We start from the raw sequence: 8,823 nt of genomic DNA, 5'->3' as shown, positions 1-8,823 counted from the left end.
CAGACACCATGAGGAGGCCCAAAAAAGGTAACAGAAAGGGAGTATAAGTGGGGTTTTTTAAATTTATTTTTTTTAAATTCTCAACTCCCCTCGGCCTCCACCTACTCTGGGGTCTTGGCCTCCACCTATACTCTTATAACAGTATAATATAATGCAGTGACCATTTTAGTTTCGGTTTGGAATATCCGGGTCGATCTTGGCTTGGTATAAGTCAGTTCTCCCATCTCTAGTGAGGAATATGGATAAGCTGTGAAGCAGATCCCTTGCTAGTAGACCCCATTCTGATGTATATACCCCTGGTCACTCGCAATATTTATAGCACAAATCTACTTTTTGGAGGTAGAATGTAAGAAACGTTAAAATCTAAGTAGTAACTGATATATTTTCCTAAGTTTCAACATGTTTATACAGTAAGACACCTACAAGCAGTCGCGCCCCAGGCTCTCCCTTCATTCCATACGTAATATGGCAAAGAAAGAAACACTTGAAAAATAAATCGCAATGAGCCCACCTGCTCCTCTCTGCCATATAAGAAAGGCTTCAATGAGGGAAAGGGTATTTGCTCCTCAGGGTTGGATGATGCACCAATGACTCTGTAGACTTGACTCTTATTCACCATGGATCTTCCGCTTGCATTATTGGACCACAATAGGAAGAGGAACAAGTCGAATTGGATTATTATTACTTGTATGACATGTCTGACTCTACAGAACACAGGTAAAATGGGAAAATATGACATGGCATGGTCTAAAGGAGGGTCTGGGCTTAATATTTACTGGGTGGACTTTTAGGTTGACTATGATGATGTTGTTATGTTTGTACTACAGTGAATTCTCTTTGACATGATGACCATAATCTCACATTGGTCCCTTAGAGGGGTGGTCTTTAAGAATAGGGGTATATTAAATGAATCACCTAGTCATGACCATGGGTTGTCTTCTCAAAGCGGTGGTCTTCTGTTGAGGTTTACTATATAATACTTAGTTCTGTCATGACCATGGATGATCTTCTCAAAGCGGTGGTCTTCTGTTGAGGTTTACTGTATAATACTTAGTTCTGTCATGACCATGGATGGTCTTCTCAAAGCGATGGTGTTCTGTTGAGGTTTACTGTATAATATTTAGTTCTGTCATGACCATGGATGGTCTTCTCAAAGTGGTGGTCTTCTCTTGAGGTTTACTATATAGTGCTTAGTTCTGTTATGACCATGGGTGGTCTTCTCAAAGCAGTGGTCTCCTGTTGAGGTTTACTATATAATACTTAGTTCTGTCATGACCATGGATGGTCTTTAAGAATAGGGGTATATTAAATGAATCACCTAGTCATGACCATGGATGGTCTTCTCAAAGCGGTGGTGTTCTGTTGAGGTTTACTATATAATACTTTGTTCTGTCATGACCATGGATGGTCTTCTCAAAGCAGTGGACTTCTGTTGAGGTTTACTATATAATACTTACTTCTGTCATGACCATGGGTGATCTTCTCAAAGCGGTGGTCTTCTGTTAAGGTTTACTCTGTGTATGTAGTTCTGTTATTACTATAGGAGAAATTTAAGGAAACCAATGCAACTTCTAGAAGTTCTCAGTCCAGTATGTTTCAACCGACTCCATCATGATCTGAAGCTCAGACAGTGACCCTAATGGTTGTCTATTAGAATATAATAATGGTTATCCATGTCCGTAGTTCTATAGAGTCATTGATATATTTATTTTTTACTATTGTGACCAGATTAAAGAGAGTCATTGAGTCTCTGATAGAAGAAGAGGAGCTGAGCAGACTGATGTATAGTTTTGTAGGAAAACATAAAGTATCCCTTTTTCATTTTAATTCCTGTAGTCATTGGGCTTAGGAGTCCAGTGGGCGGTCCTACGCTCTGATTGACAGTGATCTCTACATTCACATTTATGTAGAAAGGCTTTCAATAGCTTAGTAGCACCACCCACTGGACCTCTACATACACGCTATACAAGGATATACAGCTGGGAGAAAAGGAAAAGTTCTAACTCTTTCCCCCATGAATCAATAGATAAAACTTCCATTACAGCAATAACTTGGAGTAATGGTTTTCTGGATGACTTTATCAGTCTCTTACATTGTCCTGACGGACTTTTGGCCAACTCTTGTTATGATGTTCCTCTAGATCATTGAGGTTTGTAGGCATTTGTTCATGACCAGCTCTCTACAGATCCCACCAGTGCATTTCATTTGGGTTGAGGTTTGGACTTGATTCTTTTCTTTTTCAGCCATTCTGTTGTAGATCAGCCGGTCTTCCTGTCATTGTCTTGTTACATGACCCAGTCTCAGCCAACATTGTGTTAGATGACCTCATATTTGACTCTAGAATACTTTGGTGTACACAGTTGTTCATGGGTGACTCAATGATTGCAAGAACCCTGGTCCTAAGTCCAAATCATCCTCTCCATCACCATTTTTGAAAGCCCGTATGAGGTGTTTGTGTTGTGTTTTTGACATTATGGCCAACCATCTCTACTTTGTTCTCGACTGTCCAAAGTTTCAGAAGTTTTATGCTTTGTTCAGCTACATGTTCATGGTGCCATGTTCTTGAATTCATGTGCCATGACCTTTTTGTTATTGTACTGCCATGAACTTGAACATTTAGCAACTGAGGCCTTTAGAGATTGAGATGTAGCTGTAGGGTTCTTGCAACCTCTAGCTTTGGGTGAATTTGCTGAGATGTCCACTCCTGGAAGATTGTCAACAATCTTAAATGTTTCCCACTTGTGAATCATTTTCCTCACTGTAGAATGAACAACTTGTTTGGGAGTGGCCTTATAATCCATTGCAAATTAACGATAGTGTCTCTAAGATCATTGCTGATATCTTTCCTCTTTAATATTGTGTTAACACAAGCCGGACTGCCCTATACCAAAGAGAGACAAAGAGAGAGCAAATATGGCTCTACAGAGTGATGCTCATTCTTCAGCATGGGGTCTGTGAATTTGTTTGGGAAATGGAAGGGAGGAGTGAGGTGCCCTACTGCAAACTGTAATATTACTGTTTTACGGGAGGTGACCTTGTCAGCGGCCATATATTTGGTTGATGGCTAGAGGGACGATGATTCAAGTGTAATACTTCCCTGGGGATGCTGGGAGGATTTTATCTACTTCAGAAGAACCTGTACCATAGAGAAAATGTCAATCATCTGTGGAGGAGGCTGAGCTGGAAACAGATCCCTTCTGGGCATTGCCACACCCCAAAGCACTTTATTCTGTCATTCCAATAGTGTAAATGGAGGAGAGTCACAAGCTTGAGGGGATTCTTTGCTCTAATTGGAAAACTTACTGGGGTCAGGATAAAAAAAGAAGACATGCTCACCTGGTGCTCTGTTTCTTGCAACCCACCCATACACATGAATGCAGAATGCTGAGACACAAGAGAACACCAATTGCCCGGACACCGTGCCACCAACAAGCACATTGCGTAGGATGATCAAGTCTCCTGTTTTTTGTTGTACACTTCCCCAGGGACTAATAGGCCATGTAGGCCGCGTCAACATCACGACACCTTTGTCTGAGCCAACACTTCTTGGCAAACCTTGAAAATATTTGTGAAGCAAACCTTGCCAAGTTCACCTATTATTAATGCCTGGTATTAAAGGGAACCCCACCAGGCTGTCATCTGATATTTTTATCCTCTTAAGATTTCCAAAATATTGGCCACCATTTTGAACAATTTGTGCAAGACAAATCCAAAAGATTTGGTTTAGTTAAAATTCAAAACTTTTTGAATATTCCAAATATGTTTCATTTGTGCCGAATCGATTTTCTCATCTCTAGGACTAACATTTAACCCTACATCCTCCCAGGGTGGCCCCACAGTAGTGGAGGATGTAGCTACTCCCTACTAATGCCAATATCTTTGGACTGCATGAAGATATCTTGATGATTTAAAATGCATTTTAAAGAGGAGAATCTCGATGATAGAGTTTATACTTTTGGAGCGATTCACTGTTGAAAATGTTATTTGGCATTCAGATCCAACTGCAGATCTCAGTTCCCGACAACGTTTTAACAGTGAATCACTCCAAAACTATAAGTTCTATCATAATGGGCTTGGTATCACTTTAAAGATGATGAAAGCGTTTTAAAGCATCAAGATATCTTCATGCAGTCCAAAGATATAGGGCTCTAAAGTGTCCCCCCTCCTGTATAAGTAAGCAACTTACCAACTGTAAAAGGAAGAGGAGGGGGGAAGGAGCGCTCCTGCAGCGTGCACAGAGACAGAGAAGCAATCTGATTTTGTGCACAACTTGTATGTGATATATATATATATATATATATATATATATATATATATATATATATATGTTTGTGGTATGTGTGGCATATATGATTTCCTCACAAGTTGCAGTTTTTTTGGAAAGTACATTGTGTTTGCAGGCAGGGATTGCTTGAGCCGCACTTTAGTGGCAAATTTGAATTTTTGTGCAATTTTTGCTTGCAATCTCTGTTTGCTGCAACGTTGCATGAAGGTGGTTGTATATAGGAATGATTAAATTGTGTTTTTATATACGGTATGCTGTGTAATATGAAAAAAGTTAGATTTTGGTATCACAGTCACAGTTTGGTAGGTGCGGTATAGATTTTTAACATATTAGTGAATAACAGCAAAATCCTGCCTATCTTCTGTGTTCGTGTTTTTGGGAGTCCGAGCTCTTGTTGTAGTTGATGTTTGTGGTACATATAGTATATATACACATTGTATACACCTTAAGCTATTACTATAAATGTATTTTGTATATGAATGTGAGATTGAACATGAGTTTTAGGTGCAAATATGTGTTTTAGGGCATTTTTAAAAAAAATGTTTTGTGTTTGTCACAAAGTTGCATGAAGGTGGCTGTGGCTGTTGATGACCCATTGAGACATTTATAATCTTCAGGTTGTCTACTTTCAAAAAATATATAGGGTTTAGGGGTTCACTTACTTTTCACGTTGTGTAATCCCTACATTTTATAGGATGATACTTTTTTAACATTTCCAGTTTCAAAGCAGATTTTTGTTCCTTCCAATTCTAGCGATTTTCTGAAGACTTGTGCATGCAGGTGTAGGCCATTGTGATATGTATGAACTCTACACATGTTGAACTCTTATTTTTAGGAGTTTTTGTGCATATAATTTATTGTTTGGTTTCCACTTTTAACAACTAATATACTTTTTCTTTTTTGCATTTTTTCATAAGTTTATATACTGTACCAAGTGGCATTCTGACAATGCTGCAGGTGTCTACTTTAAGAAAATATATAGGTATGGGGGGGGGGGGGGGGTTGGATGATTTTTTAATGTTGCAATTTAGGTTTGATTTGTCCATCTCAAAACTGTGAAAATTGCTCTGGCTACTGGACGTGCAAAATTTCCAGAGATCCTTGGCAGTGAAATGGTTAATCCCAACTAAACTGATCTAAATGTTTGTGTTTTGTAGTTGTGACAGAAGTTCTCCAGACTACACCAAGAAGTAGACCATCCTTAAATGACACAACAGTAGTATCATGGGGAACAGACGCTGCATCGACAGGTATTACCTCTCATATAGGACTGGTCGAAGGCACAAAAATTCTTATTTCAGAGGCAACAACCCCAACACCTAGAATGACTACAACTGTTGGTAAACATACAGATCACATCATCATCACATCATCACATCCTTACCATCCTCCATCATCACATCCTTACCATCATCCATCATCTAAAATACAAGAATTCACTGAAGGTCCATCAAGTCCACCATTGTCTACAATAGAACAAACAAAGACTGCAACAACTGCGCCAACTTTCATGGATGGTACAACATTATTTGCAAGAACAGAATTAACTGGAGGTCCATCAATGTTTACAGTACAAGAAATAAGGACAACTGCAGCAACATCCATGGATGGTACAACATCATCTGCAATAAGAGAATCTAATGCAGGTCCACCAAAGTCTACAGTGGCAGAAACAAGGACAATTGCAGCAACAGCCATGGATAGAGCAACATCATCTACAGTTGCAGAATCTACTTTAGCTCCACCTATATCTATAGTTACAGCAGCAAGTATAACTGCAACATATGCAGCAACATCCATGGAAACTGAAACACTATCTACAATAATGGATTCTACTGCAGGTCCTCCAATGTCTACAGTGGAAGCAACAAGGAAATCAGCAACAACTGATGCAACCTCTAAGGATGGTATAACATCATCTACAGTAGAAGTATCTACTGCAGGACTGTCAAGGTCAACAATGTCTACAGTGACGACGACAACAACTGCAAAAACTACAGAAACATCCATGGGTGGTACAACATCGTCTGCAGGCCCATCAGTGTCTACAGTGGCAGAAACAAGGGCAATTCCAACAACTGCAGCAACATCCATGGATGACATAACATCATTTACAATAGCAGAATCTTTGGCCGGTCTACCAATATCTACAGTGGCCGAAACAAGTACAACTGCAGCAACATCCATGGATGGTGCAACATCACCTATAGGAAAACAATCTACTCCAGGTCCATCAAGTCCACCATTGTCTACAGTGGAAGCAACAATGACAACTGCAAATACTGCAGCAATATCCATGGGTGGTACAACATTATCTGCATTAGCAGAATCTACTGAAGGTGCATCAATTTCTACAGTGGCGGAAGCAGGGACAACTGCAGCAACATCTATGGCTGGGATAACACCATCTATAATAGAGGAATCTACTGCAGGTCCACTAGTGTCCACAGTAGCAGTAACGAAAACAACTGAAGAGACTGCAGCCACATCCATGGATGGTGTAATATTGTCTACAATAGTAGAATCTACTACAGGTCAACTAATGTCTACAGTGGCAGAAACAGGGACAACTCCAGCAACATCCATGGCTGAGACCACACCATCTACAATAGAAGAATCTACACCAGGCCCATCAATGTCTTCAGTGGCAGATACAAGGACAACTGAAGAGACTGCAGCCACATCCATGGACGTTGAAACATCATCTACAATAGCAGGATCTACGGCAGGTCCATCAAGTCAACCATTGTCTACAGTGACAGCAACAAGGACAACTATAATAACTGAGACAACATCATCTACCAGAGAAGAATTGACAGCAGGTCCCCAAATGTCTACAGTGGCAGCAACAAGGACAACTGCAACAACATCCATGGATGGCGCAACATCACCTACAATAGAACAATCTACGGCAGGTCCATCAAGTCCACCATTGTCTACAGTGAGAGCAACTAAGACCACTGCAGTTGAAGATGCCCATATAACACCCATAGGTGCTGGCACATCGTCTACAATAAAAGGTTCTACTGCTGGTTCACCAATACCTGCTACATCATCTACAATAGCATCTACAGGATTAGGAGCAACTGCAACAACTGTAATACCTGAAGTAACATCTAAAGTTCTGGGAACTTTTCAAGCAGCAGCAGAAGATGCACTTACAACATCCAGACATGAGCTTGCATCGACAATATCTACTTTAGTAAAATTTACTTCAGGTCCACAAATTTCGGTATTGACATCAACAATGACAGCAGAATCTCCAGTACGTATAGATACAGATAATGGGAGAAAAGAAACATCAACAAATCCTACAACAGTAACCACATTTGGGTCTATTACTGGTGAAACATCAAAAGCTATGACTGAAACAATCTCAACGTCACCAACATCTCTACATGGGTCAACGCTAGAGGATCCACCAAGAAGATTTACGGTCATACCAAAATCTATTGACGTGCAAACAACATCCTCAATATCTTCTTCGGCTGTAGTTACAATAACACCCGGAGATATTGAGAGCCCAAGAACTAAATCTATAGCTCCAACAGGAATGGCTGAAAACCAGGGGACATCTTCAGTTAGAATTGCCAAAACTTCAGAAGGTCTTAAGACAAATGTGGTGCCTTCCAGTACATTAGGTCAATCTGAATCAGTAACTACAAGAAAACGAAGCACTGAATCTATAGATACTTCTACAAGAGGAATTACTATGATGGCGTCAAAACCTGAGACTGAAACACAACACACAAAAACTACAACAAAACCACCAACGCCTACAATAGCAGAAGGGTCACCGACTACAGATATAACTAGTGGGACAAAACCTACTGCAGCAGGAACCCCAAAAATGGAATCAACAATATATACTACAGCAACAATGAAACTAGTTATAGAAGGTATATAGGCGGATCGATACTAGGTCTCACTTTCATGCAGCCACGATTTTACTTGAACTGTAGATTTATATCTTTTATCTCTTGCAGATATTGACTTGGGACGACTGGAAGCTGCAAAGGTAATACATAGATCTATCAACGTATTCATGCAACATTGTATCAAGTCCAGTTATAGTTTGAACACAGCTCCATATGTGATCCTGGATCTGGTTTCCATTGAAAATGAAACCTTATGGAGCTTTCATCTTGGAGACACTGCATTGGTATCTTCTACCTCCATAGAAGTGGCTGTGATAACATACAAGCTTATAGTATTTGCATTTATTATTGACTTCTGTGCAAGGGATTTGGAGCTCTGTAATAGAAAAGCAAAGGGCCTACTGCTATAATATGCAGTCAGAGTAGAAATCCCACCAACAATGATGTCTTTATTAACATTCTCTCTCTCCTTTCTTCATGTTATAGGGTGAAATCTTAACCAGATACGTAGGTAAGAGTATTTTATGGCATGTGAGATACAGTTATTACCGTTCTAACAGATATAAACAAATGCAAATGAGAATATGGCAGAAGGGGTATGGTATATAGAAATAAGACCTCCTTGGTGGTAAGAAGGAACTTGCTCTAGCGCAAGCTTTT

General features: G+C 39.8%; 1 long non-coding RNA gene across 1 annotated transcript; it reads left to right on the top strand.

The window, feature by feature from the left end:
• Positions 1-567: 567 nt before the first annotated feature.
• On the top strand, positions 568-8,304 carry LOC142185075 (uncharacterized). The gene is made up of 3 exons (XR_012711855.1): positions 568-717; positions 5,443-5,535; positions 8,272-8,304. It is a non-coding gene; the product is annotated as an uncharacterized LOC142185075 (long non-coding RNA).
• The last annotated feature ends 519 nt before the right edge of the window (positions 8,305-8,823 follow it).

This window comes from Leptodactylus fuscus, chromosome 11, assembly GCF_031893055.1.
Source record: "Leptodactylus fuscus isolate aLepFus1 chromosome 11, aLepFus1.hap2, whole genome shotgun sequence".
Lineage (NCBI taxonomy): Eukaryota > Metazoa > Chordata > Amphibia > Anura > Leptodactylidae > Leptodactylus > Leptodactylus fuscus.
Note: the sequence above shows the minus strand (reverse complement) of the source record. Positions and strands in the feature narration are given on the sequence as shown.